The sequence below is a fragment of the Osmerus mordax genome, chromosome 27, assembly GCF_038355195.1.
Source record: "Osmerus mordax isolate fOsmMor3 chromosome 27, fOsmMor3.pri, whole genome shotgun sequence".
Classification (NCBI taxonomy): Eukaryota; Metazoa; Chordata; class Actinopteri; order Osmeriformes; family Osmeridae; genus Osmerus; species Osmerus mordax.
Genome location: NC_090076.1, coordinates 103,277 through 121,775, shown reverse-complemented (window position 1 = coordinate 121,775; position 18,499 = coordinate 103,277). Strand labels below are relative to the sequence as shown.

Below are 18,499 nucleotides of genomic sequence, written 5' to 3'. Positions count from 1 at the left end.
CGTGAGCTCCCGGACGAACGATCAGCATCGAGAAGAGCTCGGGGGGCAACAACCTCGCAACTGGGTAGCGTGGCCGAGCTGTCCAAGGCGCTGGATTAAGGCTCCAGTCTCTCCGGCGTGGGTTCAAATCTCACCACTGCCACTTTTGTAGGGTTCTAACGCCGTCACATTGCTTTGAAGTCGGTAAGTGGGTTCGAAAAAGTGAACTATAGTGGCAACTACAGTGGCAACTTTTTTCCTTGAAGTTGACGGGGTTCAATCCCCAGCCAATACAGACCGTGGAGAGGCATCTCGTCTCTTGTGACGGTCGATAGCATCACGATTAGGCCACGTGTTCCAAACTCCGCAGAAGTATAAACCAGGCTTAGGGCAATTTCTTACTAGTTGGACGTCAGTAGGTGGTGTGGAAAGGTGAACCGTCCCTCGAAATGCTGTGCAATCACGGAGGCTGTTGTGGGCATCGGTGGTTTAGCGGCAAGCATAGCAGCCTTCCAAGCAGATGACCGGGGTTTGATTCCTGGCCAATGCAGAACCTTGAGAGAGATTCAAATCATCTTTATTTCGCCATGTATACAGATACTAGGAATTTGATTTGGTATTCTCCATGCAGGCTATAGCATCACAAATAGAACAACAAGACAAAAAAGAAAAACAATTCAAGGACAGATAGTACCAGTGTGAGCAAAATAATAAATAAGAATGGAGGTAATGTTAAATAAAGCGCCGTAAAGTTCATTTCTAAGAGCTATTTAGGAGGGCTATTGTTAGATGTGTTTTATCTTGTGACGTTCAACCGCTTCCAGGCATTAAGAATGTCACGTGAGCTCCTGGACGATCGATCAGCTTCGGGAAGAGCCCGGGGGGGGTAAGACCTGACAACGTGGTAGCGTGGCCGAGCGGTCCAAGGCGCTGGATTTAGGCTCCAGTCTCTCCTGAGGCGTGGGTTCAAATCCCACCGCTGCCACTTTTGTAGGGTGCTAACGACGTCCCATTGCTTTGAAGTCAGTAAGTGGGTTTGAAAAAGTGAACTGTGGCTCGACATGTGCGATTGTGTATGATTTTTTGGGGCATCGTGGTTATAGTGGCAACTACAGTGGCAACTTTTTTCCTTGAAGTTGACGGGGTTCAATCCCCAGCCAATACAGACCGTGGAGAGGTATCTCGTCTCTTGTGACGGCCGAACACATCACAATTAGGCCACGTGTTCCAAACTCCGCAGAAGTGTAAACCAGGCTTAGGGCAATTTCTTACTAGTTGGACGTCAGTAGGTGGTGTGGAAAGGTGAACCGTCCCTCGAAATGCTGTGTGATCATGGAGGCTGTTGTGGGCATTGGTGGTATAGTGGCAAGCATAGCTGCCTTCCAAGCAGTTGACCCGTGTTCGATTCCCGGCCAATGCAGAACCTTGAGAGAGATATGTTTTATCTTGTGACTTTCAACCGCTTCCAGGCATTAAGAATGTCACGTGAGCTCCTGGACGATCGATCAGCTTCGGGAAGAGCCCGGGGGCTAAGACCTGACAACGTGGTAGCGTGGCCGAGCGGTCCAAGGCGCTGGATTTAGGCTCCAGTCTCTCCGGAGGCGTGGGTTCAAATCCCACCGCTGCCACTTTTGTAGGGTGCTAACGCCGTCCCATTGCTTTGAAGTCAGTAAGTGGGTTTGAAAAAGTGAACTGTGGCTCGACATGTGCGATTGTATATGATTTTTTGGGGCATCGTAGTTATAGTGGCAACTACAGTGGCAACTTTTTTCCTTGAAGTTGACAGGGTTCAATCCCCAGCCAGTAAAGACCGTGGAGAGGCATCTCGTCTCTTATGACGGTCTATAGCATCACAATTAGGCCACGTGTTCCAAACTCCGCAGAAGTGTAAACCAGGCTTAGGGCAATTTCTTACTAGTTGGACGTCAGTAGGTGGTGTGGAAAGGTGAACCGTCCCTTGAAATGCTGTGTGATCATGGAGGCTGTTGTGGGCATTGGTGGTATAGTGGCAAGCATAGCTGCCTTCCAAGCAGTTGACCCGGGTTCGATTCCCGTCCAATGCAGAACCTTGAGAGAGATGTGTTTTATCTTGTGACTTTCAACTGCTTCCAGGCATTAAGAATATCACGTGAGCTCCCGGACGAACGATCAGCATCGAGAAGAGCTCGGGGGGCAACAACCTCGCAACTGGGTAGCGTGGCCGAGCTGTCCAAGGCGCTGGATTAAGGCTCCAGTCTCTCCGGCGTGGGTTCAAATCTCACCACTGCCACTTTTGTAGGGTTCTAACGCCGTCACATTGCTTTGAAGTCGGTAAGTGGGTTCGAAAAAGTGAACTATAGTGGCAACTACAGTGGCAACTTTTTTCCTTGAAGTTGACGGGGTTCAGTCCCCAGCCAATACAGACCGTGGAGAGGCATCTCGTCTCTTGTGACGGTCGATAGCATCACGATTAGGCCACGTGTTCCAAACTCCGCAGAAGTATAAACCAGGCTTAGGGCAATTTCTTACTAGTTGGACGTCAGTAGGTGGTGTGGAAAGGTGAACCGTCCCTCGAAATGCTGTGCGATCACGGAGGCTGTTGTGGGCATCGGTGGTTTAGCGGCAAGCATAGCAGCCTTCCAAGCAGATGACCGGGGTTTGATTCCTGGCCAATGCAGAACCTTGAGAGAGATTCAAATCATCTTTATTTCGCCATGTATACAGATACTAGGAATTTGATTTGGTATTCTCCATGCAGGCTATAGCATCACAAATAGAACAACAAGACAAAAAAGAAAAACAATTCAAGGACAGATAGTACCAGTGTGAGCAAAATAATAAATAAGAATGGAGGTAATGTTAAATAAAGCGCCGTAAAGTTCATTTCTAAGAGCTATTTAGGAGGGCTATTGTTAGATGTGTTTTATCTTGTGACGTTCAACCGCTTCCAGGCATTAAGAATGTCACGTGAGCTCCTGGACGATCGATCAGCTTCGGGAAGAGCCCGGGGGGGGTAAGACCTGACAACGTGGTAGCGTGGCCGAGCGGTCCAAGGCGCTGGATTTAGGCTCCAGTCTCTCCTGAGGCGTGGGTTCAAATCCCACCGCTGCCACTTTTGTAGGGTGCTAACGACGTCCCATTGCTTTGAAGTCAGTAAGTGGGTTTGAAAAAGTGAACTGTGGCTCGACATGTGCGATTGTGTATGATTTTTTGGGGCATCGTGGTTATAGTGGCAACTACAGTGGCAACTTTTTTCCTTGAAGTTGACGGGGTTCAATCCCCAGCCAATACAGACCGTGGAGAGGTATCTCGTCTCTTGTGACGGCCGAACACATCACAATTAGGCCACGTGTTCCAAACTCCGCAGAAGTGTAAACCAGGCTTAGGGCAATTTCTTACTAGTTGGACGTCAGTAGGTGGTGTGGAAAGGTGAACCGTCCCTCGAAATGCTGTGTGATCATGGAGGCTGTTGTGGGCATTGGTGGTATAGTGGCAAGCATAGCTGCCTTCCAAGCAGTTGACCCGTGTTCGATTCCCGGCCAATGCAGAACCTTGAGAGAGATGTGTTTTATCTTGTGACTTTCAACCGCTTCCAGGCATTAAGAATGTCACGTGAGCTCCTGGACGATCGATCAGCTTCGGGAAGAGCCCGGGGGCTAAGACCTGACAACGTGGTAGCGTGGCCGAGCGGTCCAAGGCGCTGGATTTAGGCTCCAGTCTCTCCGGAGGCGTGGGTTCAAATCCCACCGCTGCCACTTTTGTAGGGTGCTAACGCCGTCCCATTGCTTTGAAGTCAGTAAGTGGTTTTGAAAAAGTGAACTGTGGCTCGACATGTGCGATTGTGTATGATTTTTTGGGGCATCGTGGTTATAGTGGCAACTACAGTGGCAACTTTTTTCCTTGAAGTTGACGGGGTTCAATCCCCAGCCAATACAGACCGTGGAGAGGTATCTCGTCTCTTGTGACGGCCGAACACATCACAATTAGGCCACGTGTTCCAAACTCCGCAGAAGTGTAAACCAGGCTTAGGGCAATTTCTTACTAGTTGGACGTCAGTAGGTGGTGTGGAAAGGTGAACCGTCCCTCGAAATGCTGTGTGATCATGGAGGCTGTTGTGGGCATTGGTGGTATAGTGGCAAGCATAGCTGCCTTCCAAGCAGTTGACCCGGGTTCGATTCCCGGCCAATGCAGAACCTTGAGAGAGATGTGTTTTATCTTGTGACTTTCAACCGCTTCCAGGCATTAAGAATGTCACGTGAGCTCCTGGACGATCGATCAGCTTCGGGAAGAGCCCGGGGGCTAAGACCTGACAACGTGGTAGCGTGGCCGAGCGGTCCAAGGCGCTGGATTTAGGCTCCAGTCTCTCCGGAGGCGTGGGTTCAAATCCCACCGCTGCCACTTTTGTAGGGTGCTAACGCCGTCCCATTGCTTTGAAGTCAGTAAGTGGGTTTGAAAAAGTGAACTGTGGCTCGACATGTGCGATTGTATATGATTTTTTGGGGCATCGTAGTTATAGTGGCAACTACAGTGGCAACTTTTTTCCTTGAAGTTGACAGGGTTCAATCCCCAGCCAGTAAAGACCGTGGAGAGGCATCTCGTCTCTTATGACGGTCGATAGCATCACAATTAGGCCACGTGTTCCAAACTCCGCAGAAGTGTAAACCAGGCTTAGGGCAATTTCTTACTAGTTGGACGTCAGTAGGTGGTGTGGAAAGGTGAACCGTCCCTTGAAATGCTGTGTGATCATGGAGGCTGTTGTGGGCATTGGTGGTATAGTGGCAAGCATAGCTGCCTTCCAAGCAGTTGACCCGGGTTCGTTTCCCGGCCAATGCAGAACCTTGAGAGAGATGTGTTTTATCTTGTGACTTTCAACTGCTTCCAGGCATTAAGAATATCACGTGAGCTCCCGGACGAACGATCAGCATCGAGAAGAGCTCGGGGGGCAACAACCTCGCAACTGGGTAGCGTGGCCGAGCTGTCCAAGGCGCTGGATTAAGGCTCCAGTCTCTCTGGCGTGGGTTCAAATCTCACCAATGCCACTTTTGTAGGGTGCTAACGCCGTCACATTGCTTTGAAGTCAGTAAGTGGGTTTGAAAAAGTGAACTATAGTGGCAACTACAGTGGCAACTTTTTTCCTTGAAGTTGACGGGGTTCAATCCCCAGCCAATACAGACCGTGGAGAGGCATCTCGTCTCTTGTGACGGTCGATAGCATCACGATTAGGCCACGTGTTCCAAACTCCGCAGAAGTATAAACCAGGCTTAGGGCAATTTCTTACTAGTTGGACGTCAGTAGGTGGTGTGGAAAGGTGAACCGTCCCTCGAAATTCTGTGCGATCATGGAGGCGGTTGTGGGCATTGGTGGTATAGTGGCAAGCATAGCTGCCTTCGAAGCAGTTGACCCGGGTTCGATTCCCAGCCAATGCAGAACCTTGAGAGAGATGTGTTTTATCTTGTGACTTTCAACCGCTTCCAGGCATTAAGAATGTCACCTGAGCTCCCGGACGAACGATCAGCATCGAGAAGAGCTCGGGGGAAACAACCTCACAACTGGGTAGCGTGGCCGAGCGGTCCAAGGCGCTGGATTTAGGCTCCAGTCTCTCTGGAGGCGTGGGTTCAAATCCCACCGCTGCCACTTTTGTAGGGTGCTAACGCCGTCACATTGCTTTGAAGTCAGTAAGTGGGTTTGAAAAAGTGAACTGTGGCTCGACATGTGCGATAGTATATGATTTTTGGGGGCATCGTAGTTATAGTGGCAACTACAGTGGCAACTTTTTTCCTTGAAGTTGACAGGGTTCAATCCCCAGCCAATACAGACCGTGGAGAGGTATCTCGTCTCTTGTGACGGTCGAACACATCACAATTAGGCCACGTGTTCCAAACTCCGCAGAAGTGTAAACCAGGCTTAGGGCGATTTCTTACTAGTTGGACGTCAGTAGGTGGTGTGGAAAGGTGAACCGTCCCTCGAAATACTGTGCGATCATGGAGGCGGTTGTGGGCATAGGTGGTATAGTGGCAAGCATAGCTGCCTTCCAAGCAGTTGACCCGGGTTCGATTCCCGGCCAATGCAGAACCTTGAGAGAGATGTGTTTTATCTTGTGACTTTCAACCGCTTCCAGGCATTAAGAATGTCATGTGAGCTCCCGGACCATCGATCAGCTTCGAGAAGAGCTCGGGAGGCAAAGACCTGACAACTGGGTAGTGTGGCCGAGCGGTCCAAGGCGCTGGATTAAGGCTCCAGTCTCTCCGGAGGCGTGGGTTCAAATCCCACCACTGCCACTTTTGTAGGGTGCTAACGCCGTCCCATTGCTTTGAAGTCAGTAAGTGGGTTTGAAAAAGTGAACTGTGGCTCGACATGTGCGATTGTATATGATTTTTTGGGGCATCGTAGTTATAGTGGCAACTACAGTGGCAACTTTTTTCCTTGAAGTTGACAGGGTTCAATCCCCAGCCAATACAGACCGTGGAGAGGTATCTCGTCTCTTGTGACGGTCGAACACATCACAATTAGGCCACGTGTTCCAAACTCCGCAGAAGTGTAAACCAGGCTTAGAGCAATTTCTTACTAGTTGGACGTCAGTAGGTGGTGTGGAAAGGTGAACCGTCCCTCGAAATGCTGTGTGATCATGGAGGCTGTTGTGGGCATTGGTGGTATAGTGGCAAGCATAGCTGCCTTCCAAGCAGTTGACCCGGGTTCGATTCCCGGCCAATGCAGAACCTTGAGAGAGATGTGTTTTATCTTGTGACTTTCAACCGCTTCCAGGCATTAAGAATGTCACGTGAGCTCCTGGACGATCGATCAGCTTCGGGAAGAGCCCGGGGGCTAAGACCTGACAACGTGGTAGCGTGGCCGAGCGGTCCAAGGCGCTGGATTTAGGCTCCAGTCTCTCCGGAGGCGTGGGTTCAAATCCCACCGCTGCCACTTTTGTAGGGTGCTAACGCCGTCCCATTGCTTTGAAGTCAGTAAGTGGTTTTGAAAAAGTGAACTGTGGCTCGACATGTGCGATTGTGTATGATTTTTTGGGGCATCGTGGTTATAGTGGCAACTACAGTGGCAACTTTTTTCCTTGAAGTTGACGGGGTTCAATCCCCAGCCAATACAGACCGTGGAGAGGTATCTCGTCTCTTGTGACGGCCGAACACATCACAATTAGGCCACGTGTTCCAAACTCCGCAGAAGTGTAAACCAGGCTTAGGGCAATTTCTTACTAGTTGGACGTCAGTAGGTGGTGTGGAAAGGTGAACCGTCCCTCGAAATGCTGTGTGATCATGGAGGCTGTTGTGGGCATTGGTGGTATAGTGGCAAGCATAGCTGCCTTCCAAGCAGTTGACCCGGGTTCGATTCCCGGCCAATGCAGAACCTTGAGAGAGATGTGTTTTATCTTGTGACTTTCAACCGCTTCCAGGCATTAAGAATGTCACGTGAGCTCCTGGACGATCGATCAGCTTCGGGAAGAGCCCGGGGGCTAAGACCTGACAACGTGGTAGCGTGGCCGAGCGGTCCAAGGCGCTGGATTTAGGCTCCAGTCTCTCCGGAGGCGTGGGTTCAAATCCCACCGCTGCCACTTTTGTAGGGTGCTAACGCCGTCCCATTGCTTTGAAGTCAGTAAGTGGGTTTGAAAAAGTGAACTGTGGCTCGACATGTGCGATTGTATATGATTTTTTGGGGCATCGTAGTTATAGTGGCAACTACAGTGGCAACTTTTTTCCTTGAAGTTGACAGGGTTCAATCCCCAGCCAGTAAAGACCGTGGAGAGGCATCTCGTCTCTTATGACGGTCGATAGCATCACAATTAGGCCACGTGTTCCAAACTCCGCAGAAGTGTAAACCAGGCTTAGGGCAATTTCTTACTAGTTGGACGTCAGTAGGTGGTGTGGAAAGGTGAACCGTCCCTTGAAATGCTGTGTGATCATGGAGGCTGTTGTGGGCATTGGTGGTATAGTGGCAAGCATAGCTGCCTTCCAAGCAGTTGACCCGGGTTCGTTTCCCGGCCAATGCAGAACCTTGAGAGAGATGTGTTTTATCTTGTGACTTTCAACTGCTTCCAGGCATTAAGAATATCACGTGAGCTCCCGGACGAACGATCAGCATCGAGAAGAGCTCGGGGGGCAACAACCTCGCAACTGGGTAGCGTGGCCGAGCTGTCCAAGGCGCTGGATTAAGGCTCCAGTCTCTCTGGCGTGGGTTCAAATCTCACCAATGCCACTTTTGTAGGGTGCTAACGCCGTCACATTGCTTTGAAGTCAGTAAGTGGGTTTGAAAAAGTGAACTATAGTGGCAACTACAGTGGCAACTTTTTTCCTTGAAGTTGACGGGGTTCAATCCCCAGCCAATACAGACCGTGGAGAGGCATCTCGTCTCTTGTGACGGTCGATAGCATCACGATTAGGCCACGTGTTCCAAACTCCGCAGAAGTATAAACCAGGCTTAGGGCAATTTCTTACTAGTTGGACGTCAGTAGGTGGTGTGGAAAGGTGAACCGTCCCTCGAAATTCTGTGCGATCATGGAGGCGGTTGTGGGCATTGGTGGTATAGTGGCAAGCATAGCTGCCTTCGAAGCAGTTGACCCGGGTTCGATTCCCAGCCAATGCAGAACCTTGAGAGAGATGTGTTTTATCTTGTGACTTTCAACCGCTTCCAGGCATTAAGAATGTCACCTGAGCTCCCGGACGAACGATCAGCATCGAGAAGAGCTCGGGGGAAACAACCTCACAACTGGGTAGCGTGGCCGAGCGGTCCAAGGCGCTGGATTTAGGCTCCAGTCTCTCTGGAGGCGTGGGTTCAAATCCCACCGCTGCCACTTTTGTAGGGTGCTAACGCCGTCACATTGCTTTGAAGTCAGTAAGTGGGTTTGAAAAAGTGAACTGTGGCTCGACATGTGCGATAGTATATGATTTTTGGGGGCATCGTAGTTATAGTGGCAACTACAGTGGCAACTTTTTTCCTTGAAGTTGACAGGGTTCAATCCCCAGCCAATACAGACCGTGGAGAGGTATCTCGTCTCTTGTGACGGTCGAACACATCACAATTAGGCCACGTGTTCCAAACTCCGCAGAAGTGTAAACCAGGCTTAGGGCGATTTCTTACTAGTTGGACGTCAGTAGGTGGTGTGGAAAGGTGAACCGTCCCTCGAAATACTGTGCGATCATGGAGGCGGTTGTGGGCATAGGTGGTATAGTGGCAAGCATAGCTGCCTTCCAAGCAGTTGACCCGGGTTCGATTCCCGGCCAATGCAGAACCTTGAGAGAGATGTGTTTTATCTTGTGACTTTCAACCGCTTCCAGGCATTAAGAATGTCATGTGAGCTCCCGGACCATCGATCAGCTTCGAGAAGAGCTCGGGAGGCAAAGACCTGACAACTGGGTAGTGTGGCCGAGCGGTCCAAGGCGCTGGATTAAGGCTCCAGTCTCTCCGGAGGCGTGGGTTCAAATCCCACCACTGCCACTTTTGTAGGGTGCTAACGCCGTCCCATTGCTTTGAAGTCAGTAAGTGGGTTTGAAAAAGTGAACTGTGGCTCGACATGTGCGATTGTATATGATTTTTTGGGGCATCGTAGTTATAGTGGCAACTACAGTGGCAACTTTTTTCCTTGAAGTTGACAGGGTTCAATCCCCAGCCAATACAGACCGTGGAGAGGTATCTCGTCTCTTGTGACGGTCGAACACATCACAATTAGGCCACGTGTTCCAAACTCCGCAGAAGTGTAAACCAGGCTTAGAGCAATTTCTTACTAGTTGGACGTCAGTAGGTGGTGTGGAAAGGTGAACCGTCCCTCGAAATGCTGTGTGATCATGGAGGCTGTTGTGGGCATTGGTGGTATAGTGGCAAGCATAGCTGCCTTCCAAGCAGTTGACCCGGGTTCGATTCCCGGCCAATGCAGAACCTTGAGAGAGATGTGTTTTATCTTGTGACTTTCAACCGCTTCCAGGCATTAAGAATGTCACGTGAGCTCCTGGACGATCGATCAGCTTCGGGAAGAGCCCGGGGGCTAAGACCTGACAACGTGGTAGCGTGGCCGAGCGGTCCAAGGCGCTGGATTTAGGCTCCAGTCTCTCCGGAGGCGTGGGTTCAAATCCCACCGCTGCCACTTTTGTAGGGTGCTAACGCCGTCCCATTGCTTTGAAGTCAGTAAGTGGTTTTGAAAAAGTGAACTGTGGCTCGACATGTGCGATTGTGTATGATTTTTTGGGGCATCGTGGTTATAGTGGCAACTACAGTGGCAACTTTTTTCCTTGAAGTTGACGGGGTTCAATCCCCAGCCAATACAGACCGTGGAGAGGTATCTCGTCTCTTGTGACGGCCGAACACATCACAATTAGGCCACGTGTTCCAAACTCCGCAGAAGTGTAAACCAGGCTTAGGGCAATTTCTTACTAGTTGGACGTCAGTAGGTGGTGTGGAAAGGTGAACCGTCCCTCGAAATGCTGTGTGATCATGGAGGCTGTTGTGGGCATTGGTGGTATAGTGGCAAGCATAGCTGCCTTCCAAGCAGTTGACCCGGGTTCGATTCCCGGCCAATGCAGAACCTTGAGAGAGATGTGTTTTATCTTGTGACTTTCAACCGCTTCCAGGCATTAAGAATGTCACGTGAGCTCCTGGACGATCGATCAGCTTCGGGAAGAGCCCGGGGGCTAAGACCTGACAACGTGGTAGCGTGGCCGAGCGGTCCAAGGCGCTGGATTTAGGCTCCAGTCTCTCCGGAGGCGTGGGTTCAAATCCCACCGCTGCCACTTTTGTAGGGTGCTAACGCCGTCCCATTGCTTTGAAGTCAGTAAGTGGGTTTGAAAAAGTGAACTGTGGCTCGACATGTGCGATTGTATATGATTTTTTGGGGCATCGTAGTTATAGTGGCAACTACAGTGGCAACTTTTTTCCTTGAAGTTGACAGGGTTCAATCCCCAGCCAGTAAAGACCGTGGAGAGGCATCTCGTCTCTTATGACGGTCGATAGCATCACAATTAGGCCACGTGTTCCAAACTCCGCAGAAGTGTAAACCAGGCTTAGGGCAATTTCTTACTAGTTGGACGTCAGTAGGTGGTGTGGAAAGGTGAACCGTCCCTTGAAATGCTGTGTGATCATGGAGGCTGTTGTGGGCATTGGTGGTATAGTGGCAAGCATAGCTGCCTTCCAAGCAGTTGACCCGGGTTCGTTTCCCGGCCAATGCAGAACCTTGAGAGAGATGTGTTTTATCTTGTGACTTTCAACTGCTTCCAGGCATTAAGAATATCACGTGAGCTCCCGGACGAACGATCAGCATCGAGAAGAGCTCGGGGGGCAACAACCTCGCAACTGGGTAGCGTGGCCGAGCTGTCCAAGGCGCTGGATTAAGGCTCCAGTCTCTCTGGCGTGGGTTCAAATCTCACCAATGCCACTTTTGTAGGGTGCTAACGCCGTCACATTGCTTTGAAGTCAGTAAGTGGGTTTGAAAAAGTGAACTATAGTGGCAACTACAGTGGCAACTTTTTTCCTTGAAGTTGACGGGGTTCAATCCCCAGCCAATACAGACCGTGGAGAGGCATCTCGTCTCTTGTGACGGTCGATAGCATCACGATTAGGCCACGTGTTCCAAACTCCGCAGAAGTATAAACCAGGCTTAGGGCAATTTCTTACTAGTTGGACGTCAGTAGGTGGTGTGGAAAGGTGAACCGTCCCTCGAAATTCTGTGCGATCATGGAGGCGGTTGTGGGCATTGGTGGTATAGTGGCAAGCATAGCTGCCTTCGAAGCAGTTGACCCGGGTTCGATTCCCAGCCAATGCAGAACCTTGAGAGAGATGTGTTTTATCTTGTGACTTTCAACCGCTTCCAGGCATTAAGAATGTCACCTGAGCTCCCGGACGAACGATCAGCATCGAGAAGAGCTCGGGGGAAACAACCTCACAACTGGGTAGCGTGGCCGAGCGGTCCAAGGCGCTGGATTTAGGCTCCAGTCTCTCTGGAGGCGTGGGTTCAAATCCCACCGCTGCCACTTTTGTAGGGTGCTAACGCCGTCACATTGCTTTGAAGTCAGTAAGTGGGTTTGAAAAAGTGAACTGTGGCTCGACATGTGCGATAGTATATGATTTTTGGGGGCATCGTAGTTATAGTGGCAACTACAGTGGCAACTTTTTTCCTTGAAGTTGACAGGGTTCAATCCCCAGCCAATACAGACCGTGGAGAGGTATCTCGTCTCTTGTGACGGTCGAACACATCACAATTAGGCCACGTGTTCCAAACTCCGCAGAAGTGTAAACCAGGCTTAGGGCGATTTCTTACTAGTTGGACGTCAGTAGGTGGTGTGGAAAGGTGAACCGTCCCTCGAAATACTGTGCGATCATGGAGGCGGTTGTGGGCATAGGTGGTATAGTGGCAAGCATAGCTGCCTTCCAAGCAGTTGACCCGGGTTCGATTCCCGGCCAATGCAGAACCTTGAGAGAGATGTGTTTTATCTTGTGACTTTCAACCGCTTCCAGGCATTAAGAATGTCATGTGAGCTCCCGGACCATCGATCAGCTTCGAGAAGAGCTCGGGAGGCAAAGACCTGACAACTGGGTAGTGTGGCCGAGCGGTCCAAGGCGCTGGATTAAGGCTCCAGTCTCTCCGGAGGCGTGGGTTCAAATCCCACCACTGCCACTTTTGTAGGGTGCTAACGCCGTCCCATTGCTTTGAAGTCAGTAAGTGGGTTTGAAAAAGTGAACTGTGGCTCGACATGTGCGATTGTATATGATTTTTTGGGGCATCGTAGTTATAGTGGCAACTACAGTGGCAACTTTTTTCCTTGAAGTTGACAGGGTTCAATCCCCAGCCAATACAGACCGTGGAGAGGTATCTCGTCTCTTGTGACGGTCGAACACATCACAATTAGGCCACGTGTTCCAAACTCCGCAGAAGTGTAAACCAGGCTTAGAGCAATTTCTTACTAGTTGGACGTCAGTAGGTGGTGTGGAAAGGTGAACCGTCCCTCGAAATGCTGTGTGATCATGGAGGCTGTTGTGGGCATTGGTGGTATAGTGGCAAGCATAGCTGCCTTCCAAGCAGTTGACCCGGGTTCGATTCCCGGCCAATGCAGAACCTTGAGAGAGATGTGTTTTATCTTGTGACTTTCAACCGCTTCCAGGCATTAAGAATGTCACGTGAGCTCCTGGACGATCGATCAGCTTCGGGAAGAGCCCGGGGGCTAAGACCTGACAACGTGGTAGCGTGGCCGAGCGGTCCAAGGCGCTGGATTTAGGCTCCAGTCTCTCCGGAGGCGTGGGTTCAAATCCCACCGCTGCCACTTTTGTAGGGTGCTAACGCCGTCCCATTGCTTTGAAGTCAGTAAGTGGGTTTGAAAAAGTGAACTGTGGCTCGACATGTGCGATAGTATATGATTTTTTGGGGCATCGTATTTATGGTGGCAACTACAGTGGCAACTTTTTTCCTTGAAGTTGACAGGGTTCAATCCCCAGCCAATACAGACCGTGGAGAGGCATCTCGTCTCTTGTGACGGTCGATAGCATCACGATTAGGCCACGTGTTCCAAACTCCGCAGAAGTATAAACCAGGCTTAGGGCAATTTCTTACTAGTTGGACGTCAGTAGGTGGTGTGGAAAGGTGAACCGTCCCTCGAAATGCTGTGCGATCACAGGGGCTGTTGTGGGCATCGGTGGTTTAGCGGCAAGCATAGCTGCCTTCCAAGCAGATGACCAGGGTTCGATTCCTGGCCAATGCAGAACCTTGAGAGAGATTCAAATCATCTTTATTTCGCCATGTATACAGATACTAGGAATTTGATTTGGTATTCTCCATGCAGGCTATAGCATCACAAATAGAACAACAAGACAAAAAAGAAAAACAATACAAGGACAGATAGTACCAGTATGAGCAAAATAATAAATAAGAATGGAGGTAATGTTAAATAAAGCGCCGTAAAGTTCATTTCTAAGAGCTATTTAGGAGGGCTATTGTTAGATGTGTTTTATCTTGTGACGTTCAACCGCTTCCAGGCATTAAGAATGTCACGTGAGCTCCTGGACGATCGATCAGCTTCGGGAAGAGCCCGGGGGGGTAAGACCTGTCAACGTGGTAGCGTGGCCGAGCGGTCCAAGGCACTGGATTTAGGCTCCAGTCTCTCCTGAGGCGTGGGTTCAAATCCCACCGCTGCCACTTTTGTAGGGTGCTAACGCCGTCACATTGCTTTGAAGTCAGTAAGTGGGTTTGAAAAAGTGAACTGTGGCTCGACATGTGCGATAGTATGTGATTTTTTGGGGCATCGTATTTATGGTGGCAACTACAGTGGCAACTTTTTTCCTTGAAGTTGACGGGGTTCAATCCCCAGCCAATACAGACCGTGGAGAGGCATCTCGTCTCTTGTGACGGTCGATAGCATCACGATTAGGCCACGTGTTCCAAACTCCGCAGAAGTGTAAACCAGGCTTAGGGCGATTTCTTACTAGTTGGACGTCAGTAGGTGGTGTGGAAAGGTGAACCGTCCCTCGAAATACTGTGCGATCATGGAGGCGGTTGTGGGCATTGGTGGTATAGTGGCAAGCATAGCTGCCTTCCAAGCAGTTGACCTGGGTTCGATTCCCGGCCAAAGCAGAACCTTGAGAGAGATGTGTTTTATCTTGTGACTTTCAACTCCTTCCAGCCATTAAGAATGTCACGTGAGCTCCCGGACGAACGATCAGCATCGAGAAGAGCTCGGGGGGCAACAACCTCGCAACTGGGTAGAGTGGCCGAGCTGTCCAAGGCGCTGGATTAAGGCTCCAGTCTCTCCGGCGTGGGTTCAAATCTCACCACTGCCACTTTTGTAGGGTTCTAACGCCGTCACATTGCTTTGAAGTCGGTAAGTGGGTTTGAAAAAGTGAACTATAGTGGCAACTACAGTGGCAACTTTTTTCCTTGAAGTTGACGGGGTTCAATCCCCAGCCAATACAGACATTGGAGAGGCATTTCGTCTCTTGTGACGGTCGATAGCATCACGATTAGGCCACGTGTTCCAAACTCCGCAGAAGTATAAACCAGGCTTAGGGCAATTTCTTACTAGTTGGACGTCAGTAGGTGGTGTGGAAAGGTGAACCGTCCCTCGAAATGCTGTGCGATCACGGAGGCTGTTGTGGGCATCGGTGGTTTAGCGGCAAGCATAGCTGCCTTCCAAGCAGATGACCAGGGTTCGATTCCTGGCCAATGCAGAACCTTGAGAGAGATTCAAATCATCTTTATTTCGCCATGTATACAGATACTAGGAATTTGATTTGGTATTCTCCATGCAGGCTATAGCATCACAAATAGAACAACAAGACAAAAAAGAAAAACAATACAAGGACAGATAGTACCAGTATGAGCAAAATAATAAATACGAATGGAGGTAATGTTAAATAAAGCGCCGTAAAGTTCATTTCTAAGAGCTATTTAGGAGGGCTATTGTTAGATGTGTTTTATCTTGTGACGTTCAACCGCTTCCAGGCATTAAAAATGTCACGTGAGCTCCTGGACGATCGATCAGCTTCGGGAAGAGCCCGGGGGGGTAAGACCTGACAACGTGGTAGCGTGGCCGAGCGGTCCAAGGCGCTGGATTTAGGCTCCAGTCTCTCCTGAGGCGTGGGTTCAAATCCCACCGCTGCCACTTTTGTAGGGTGCTAACGACGTCCCATTGCTTTGAAGTCAGTAAGTGGGTTTGAAAAAGTGAACTGTGGCTCGACACGTGCGATTGTATATGATTTTTTGGGGCATCGTAGTTATAGTGGCAACTACAGTGGCAACTTTTTTCCTTGAAGTTGACGGGGTTCAATCCCCAGCCAATACAGACCGTGGAGAGGTATCTCGTCTCTTGTGACGGTCGAACACATCACAATTAGGCCACGTGTTCCAAACTCCGCAGAAGTGTAAACCAGGCTTAGGGCAATTTCTTACTAGTTGTATGTCAGTAGGTGGTGTGGAAAGGTGAACCGTCCATCGAAATGCTGTGTGATCATGGAGGCTGTTGTGGGCATTGGTGGTATAGTGGCAAGCATAGCTGCCTTCCAAGCAGTTGACCCGGGTTCGATTCCCGGCCAATGCAGAACCTTGAGAGAGATGTGTTTTATCTTGTGACTTTCAACCGCTTCCAGGCATTAAGAATGTCACGTGAGCTCCTGGACGATCGATCAGCTTCGGGAAGAGCCCGGGGGCTAAGACCTGACAACGTGGTAGCGTGGCCGAGCGGTCCAAGGCGCTGGATTTAGGCTCCAGTCTCTCCTGAGGCGTGGGTTCAAATCCCACCACTGCCACTTTTGTAGGGTGCTAACGACGTCCCATTGCTTTGAAGTCAGTAAGTGGGTTTGAAAAAGTGAACTGTGGCTCGACATGTGCGATTGTATATGATTTTTTGGGGCATCGTAGTTATAGTGGCAACTACAGTGGCAACTTTTTTCCTTGAAGTTGACGGGGTTCAATCCCCAGCCAATACAGACCGTGGAGAGGTATCTCGTCTCTTGTGACGGTCGAACACATCACAATTAGGCCACGTGTTCCAAACTCCGCAGAAGTGTAAACCAGGCTTAGGGCAATTTCTTACTAGTTGTATGTCAGTAGGTGGTGTGGAAAGGTGAACCGTCCATCGAAATGCTGTGTGATCATGGAGGCTGTTGTGGGCATTGGTGGTATAGTGGCAAGCATAGCTGCCTTCCAAGCAGTTGACCCGGGTTCGATTCCCGGCCAATGCAGAACCTTGAGAGAGATGTGTTTTATCTTGTGACTTTCAACCGCTTCCAGGCATTAAGAACGTCACGTGAGCTCCTGGACGATCGATCAGCTTCGGGAAGAGCCCGGGGGCTAAGACCTGACAACGTGGTAGCGTGGCCGAGCGGTCCAAGGCGCTGGATTTAGGCTCCGGTCTCTCCGGAGGCGTGGGTTCAAATCCCACCGCTGCCACTTTTGTAGGGTTCTAACGCCGTCACATTGCTTTGAAGTCGGTAAGTGGGTTTGAAAAAGTGAACTATAGTGGCAACTACAGTGGCAACTTTTTTCCTTGAAGTTGACGGGGTTCAATCCCCAGCCAATACAGACCGTGGAGAGGCATCTCGTCTCTTGTGACGGTCGATAGCATCACGATTAGGCCACGTGTTCCAAACTCCGCAGAAGTATAAACCAGGCTTAGGGCAATTTCTTACTAGTTGGACGTCAGTAGGTGGTGTGGAAAGGTGAACCGTCCCTCGAAATGCTGTGCGATCACAGAGGCTGTTGTGGGCATCGGTGGTTTAGCGGCAAGCATAGCTGCCATCCAAGCAGATGACCAGGGTTCGATTCCTGGCCAATGCAGAACCTTGAGAGAGATTCAAATCATCTTTATTTCGCCATGTATACAGATACTAGGAATTTGATTTGGTATTCTCCATGCAGGCTATAGCATCACAAATAGAACAACAAGACAAAAAAGAAAAACAATACAAGGACAGATAGTACCAGTGTGAGCAAAATAATAAATAAGAATGGAGGTAATGTTAAATAAAGCGCCGTAATGTTCATTTCTAAGAGTTATTTAGGAGGGCTATTGTTAGATGTGTTTTATCTTGTGACGTTCAACCGCTTCCAGGCATTAAGAATGTCACGTGAGCTCCTGGACGATCGATCAGCTTCGGGAAGAGCCCGGGGGGGTAAGACCTGACAACGTGGTAGCGTGTCCGAGCGGTCCAAGGCGCTGGATTTAGGCTCCAGTCTCTCCTGAGGCGTGGGTTCAAATCCCACCGCTGCCACTTTTGTAGGGTGCTAACGACGTCCCATTGCTTTGAAGTCAGTAAGTGGCTTTGAAAAAGTGAACTGTGGCTCGACATGTGCGATTGTGTATGATTTTTTGGGGCATCGTGGTTATAGTGGCAACTACAGTGGCAACTTTTTTCCTTGAAGTTGACGGGGTTCAATCCCCAGCCAATACAGACCGTGGAGAGGTATCTCGTCTCTTGTGACGGCCGAACACATCACAATTAGGCCACGTGTTCCAAACTCCGCAGAAGTGTAAACCAGGCTTAGGGCGATTTCTTACTAGTTGGACGTCAGTAGGTGGTGTGGAAAGGTGAACCGTCCCTCGAAATTCTGTGCGATCATGGAGGCGGTTGTGGGCATTGGTGGTATAGTGGCAAGCATAGCTGCCTTCCAAGCAGTTGACCCGGGTTCGATTCCCGGCCAATGCAGAACCTTGAGAGAGATGTGTTTTATCTTGTGACTTTCAACCGCTTCCAGGCATTAAGAATGTCACCTGAGCTCCCGGACGAACGATCAGCATCGAGAAGAGCTCGGGGGAAACAACCTCACAACTGGGTAGCGTGGCCGAGCGGTCCAAGGCGCTGGATTTAGGCTCCAGTCTCTCAGGAGGCGTGGGTTCAAATCCCACCGCTGCCACTTTTGTAGGGTGCTAACGCCGTCACATTGCTTTGAAGTCAGTAAGTGGGTTTGAAAAAGTGAACTGTGGCTCGACATGTGCGATAGTATATGATTTTTTGGGGCATCGTATTTATAGTGGCAACTACAGTGGCAACTTTTTTCCTTGAAGTTGACGGGGTTCAATCCCCAGCCAATACAGACCGTGGAGAGGCATCTCGTCTCTTG

General features: G+C 50.0%; 39 non-coding genes across 39 annotated transcripts; all 39 read left to right on the top strand.

Annotated features, from left to right (window-relative positions):
* The first annotated feature begins 882 nt into the window (after positions 1–882).
* On the top strand, positions 883–964 carry trnal-uag (transfer RNA leucine (anticodon UAG)). Its single transcript has one exon. It is a non-coding gene; the product is annotated as a tRNA-Leu (tRNA).
* Positions 965–1,327: 363 nt separating this feature from the next.
* trnag-ucc (transfer RNA glycine (anticodon UCC)) lies at positions 1,328–1,399 on the top strand. The gene has a single exon. It is a non-coding gene; the product is annotated as a tRNA-Gly (tRNA).
* Positions 1,400–1,525: 126 nt separating this feature from the next.
* Positions 1,526–1,607, top strand: trnal-uag (transfer RNA leucine (anticodon UAG)). The gene has a single exon. It is a non-coding gene; the product is annotated as a tRNA-Leu (tRNA).
* Positions 1,608–1,970: 363 nt separating this feature from the next.
* On the top strand, positions 1,971–2,042 carry trnag-ucc (transfer RNA glycine (anticodon UCC)). The gene has a single exon. It is a non-coding gene; the product is annotated as a tRNA-Gly (tRNA).
* A 946-nt stretch (positions 2,043–2,988) lies between these two features.
* On the top strand, positions 2,989–3,070 carry trnal-uag (transfer RNA leucine (anticodon UAG)). Its single transcript has one exon. It is a non-coding gene; the product is annotated as a tRNA-Leu (tRNA).
* Positions 3,071–3,433: 363 nt separating this feature from the next.
* trnag-ucc (transfer RNA glycine (anticodon UCC)) lies at positions 3,434–3,505 on the top strand. The gene has a single exon. It is a non-coding gene; the product is annotated as a tRNA-Gly (tRNA).
* A 126-nt stretch (positions 3,506–3,631) lies between these two features.
* On the top strand, positions 3,632–3,713 carry trnal-uag (transfer RNA leucine (anticodon UAG)). Its single transcript has one exon. It is a non-coding gene; the product is annotated as a tRNA-Leu (tRNA).
* A 363-nt stretch (positions 3,714–4,076) lies between these two features.
* On the top strand, positions 4,077–4,148 carry trnag-ucc (transfer RNA glycine (anticodon UCC)). Its single transcript has one exon. It is a non-coding gene; the product is annotated as a tRNA-Gly (tRNA).
* Positions 4,149–4,274: 126 nt separating this feature from the next.
* trnal-uag (transfer RNA leucine (anticodon UAG)) lies at positions 4,275–4,356 on the top strand. The gene has a single exon. It is a non-coding gene; the product is annotated as a tRNA-Leu (tRNA).
* A 363-nt stretch (positions 4,357–4,719) lies between these two features.
* Positions 4,720–4,791, top strand: trnag-ucc (transfer RNA glycine (anticodon UCC)). Its single transcript has one exon. It is a non-coding gene; the product is annotated as a tRNA-Gly (tRNA).
* Positions 4,792–5,510: 719 nt separating this feature from the next.
* On the top strand, positions 5,511–5,592 carry trnal-uag (transfer RNA leucine (anticodon UAG)). The gene has a single exon. It is a non-coding gene; the product is annotated as a tRNA-Leu (tRNA).
* Positions 5,593–5,955: 363 nt separating this feature from the next.
* Positions 5,956–6,027, top strand: trnag-ucc (transfer RNA glycine (anticodon UCC)). Its single transcript has one exon. It is a non-coding gene; the product is annotated as a tRNA-Gly (tRNA).
* A 127-nt stretch (positions 6,028–6,154) lies between these two features.
* trnal-aag (transfer RNA leucine (anticodon AAG)) lies at positions 6,155–6,236 on the top strand. The gene has a single exon. It is a non-coding gene; the product is annotated as a tRNA-Leu (tRNA).
* A 363-nt stretch (positions 6,237–6,599) lies between these two features.
* On the top strand, positions 6,600–6,671 carry trnag-ucc (transfer RNA glycine (anticodon UCC)). Its single transcript has one exon. It is a non-coding gene; the product is annotated as a tRNA-Gly (tRNA).
* Positions 6,672–6,797: 126 nt separating this feature from the next.
* On the top strand, positions 6,798–6,879 carry trnal-uag (transfer RNA leucine (anticodon UAG)). Its single transcript has one exon. It is a non-coding gene; the product is annotated as a tRNA-Leu (tRNA).
* A 363-nt stretch (positions 6,880–7,242) lies between these two features.
* Positions 7,243–7,314, top strand: trnag-ucc (transfer RNA glycine (anticodon UCC)). The gene has a single exon. It is a non-coding gene; the product is annotated as a tRNA-Gly (tRNA).
* Positions 7,315–7,440: 126 nt separating this feature from the next.
* trnal-uag (transfer RNA leucine (anticodon UAG)) lies at positions 7,441–7,522 on the top strand. The gene has a single exon. It is a non-coding gene; the product is annotated as a tRNA-Leu (tRNA).
* A 363-nt stretch (positions 7,523–7,885) lies between these two features.
* On the top strand, positions 7,886–7,957 carry trnag-ucc (transfer RNA glycine (anticodon UCC)). The gene has a single exon. It is a non-coding gene; the product is annotated as a tRNA-Gly (tRNA).
* Positions 7,958–8,676: 719 nt separating this feature from the next.
* trnal-uag (transfer RNA leucine (anticodon UAG)) lies at positions 8,677–8,758 on the top strand. The gene has a single exon. It is a non-coding gene; the product is annotated as a tRNA-Leu (tRNA).
* A 363-nt stretch (positions 8,759–9,121) lies between these two features.
* trnag-ucc (transfer RNA glycine (anticodon UCC)) lies at positions 9,122–9,193 on the top strand. The gene has a single exon. It is a non-coding gene; the product is annotated as a tRNA-Gly (tRNA).
* Positions 9,194–9,320: 127 nt separating this feature from the next.
* Positions 9,321–9,402, top strand: trnal-aag (transfer RNA leucine (anticodon AAG)). Its single transcript has one exon. It is a non-coding gene; the product is annotated as a tRNA-Leu (tRNA).
* A 363-nt stretch (positions 9,403–9,765) lies between these two features.
* On the top strand, positions 9,766–9,837 carry trnag-ucc (transfer RNA glycine (anticodon UCC)). Its single transcript has one exon. It is a non-coding gene; the product is annotated as a tRNA-Gly (tRNA).
* A 126-nt stretch (positions 9,838–9,963) lies between these two features.
* Positions 9,964–10,045, top strand: trnal-uag (transfer RNA leucine (anticodon UAG)). The gene has a single exon. It is a non-coding gene; the product is annotated as a tRNA-Leu (tRNA).
* Positions 10,046–10,408: 363 nt separating this feature from the next.
* On the top strand, positions 10,409–10,480 carry trnag-ucc (transfer RNA glycine (anticodon UCC)). The gene has a single exon. It is a non-coding gene; the product is annotated as a tRNA-Gly (tRNA).
* Positions 10,481–10,606: 126 nt separating this feature from the next.
* trnal-uag (transfer RNA leucine (anticodon UAG)) lies at positions 10,607–10,688 on the top strand. Its single transcript has one exon. It is a non-coding gene; the product is annotated as a tRNA-Leu (tRNA).
* A 363-nt stretch (positions 10,689–11,051) lies between these two features.
* On the top strand, positions 11,052–11,123 carry trnag-ucc (transfer RNA glycine (anticodon UCC)). The gene has a single exon. It is a non-coding gene; the product is annotated as a tRNA-Gly (tRNA).
* Positions 11,124–11,842: 719 nt separating this feature from the next.
* trnal-uag (transfer RNA leucine (anticodon UAG)) lies at positions 11,843–11,924 on the top strand. The gene has a single exon. It is a non-coding gene; the product is annotated as a tRNA-Leu (tRNA).
* A 363-nt stretch (positions 11,925–12,287) lies between these two features.
* Positions 12,288–12,359, top strand: trnag-ucc (transfer RNA glycine (anticodon UCC)). Its single transcript has one exon. It is a non-coding gene; the product is annotated as a tRNA-Gly (tRNA).
* Positions 12,360–12,486: 127 nt separating this feature from the next.
* trnal-aag (transfer RNA leucine (anticodon AAG)) lies at positions 12,487–12,568 on the top strand. Its single transcript has one exon. It is a non-coding gene; the product is annotated as a tRNA-Leu (tRNA).
* A 363-nt stretch (positions 12,569–12,931) lies between these two features.
* Positions 12,932–13,003, top strand: trnag-ucc (transfer RNA glycine (anticodon UCC)). Its single transcript has one exon. It is a non-coding gene; the product is annotated as a tRNA-Gly (tRNA).
* Positions 13,004–13,129: 126 nt separating this feature from the next.
* trnal-uag (transfer RNA leucine (anticodon UAG)) lies at positions 13,130–13,211 on the top strand. Its single transcript has one exon. It is a non-coding gene; the product is annotated as a tRNA-Leu (tRNA).
* A 787-nt stretch (positions 13,212–13,998) lies between these two features.
* Positions 13,999–14,080, top strand: trnal-uag (transfer RNA leucine (anticodon UAG)). The gene has a single exon. It is a non-coding gene; the product is annotated as a tRNA-Leu (tRNA).
* Positions 14,081–15,460: 1,380 nt separating this feature from the next.
* Positions 15,461–15,542, top strand: trnal-uag (transfer RNA leucine (anticodon UAG)). Its single transcript has one exon. It is a non-coding gene; the product is annotated as a tRNA-Leu (tRNA).
* Positions 15,543–15,905: 363 nt separating this feature from the next.
* Positions 15,906–15,977, top strand: trnag-ucc (transfer RNA glycine (anticodon UCC)). Its single transcript has one exon. It is a non-coding gene; the product is annotated as a tRNA-Gly (tRNA).
* A 126-nt stretch (positions 15,978–16,103) lies between these two features.
* trnal-uag (transfer RNA leucine (anticodon UAG)) lies at positions 16,104–16,185 on the top strand. Its single transcript has one exon. It is a non-coding gene; the product is annotated as a tRNA-Leu (tRNA).
* Positions 16,186–16,548: 363 nt separating this feature from the next.
* On the top strand, positions 16,549–16,620 carry trnag-ucc (transfer RNA glycine (anticodon UCC)). Its single transcript has one exon. It is a non-coding gene; the product is annotated as a tRNA-Gly (tRNA).
* A 126-nt stretch (positions 16,621–16,746) lies between these two features.
* Positions 16,747–16,828, top strand: trnal-uag (transfer RNA leucine (anticodon UAG)). Its single transcript has one exon. It is a non-coding gene; the product is annotated as a tRNA-Leu (tRNA).
* Positions 16,829–18,012: 1,184 nt separating this feature from the next.
* On the top strand, positions 18,013–18,084 carry trnag-ucc (transfer RNA glycine (anticodon UCC)). The gene has a single exon. It is a non-coding gene; the product is annotated as a tRNA-Gly (tRNA).
* Positions 18,085–18,210: 126 nt separating this feature from the next.
* Positions 18,211–18,292, top strand: trnal-uag (transfer RNA leucine (anticodon UAG)). Its single transcript has one exon. It is a non-coding gene; the product is annotated as a tRNA-Leu (tRNA).
* The last annotated feature ends 207 nt before the right edge of the window (positions 18,293–18,499 follow it).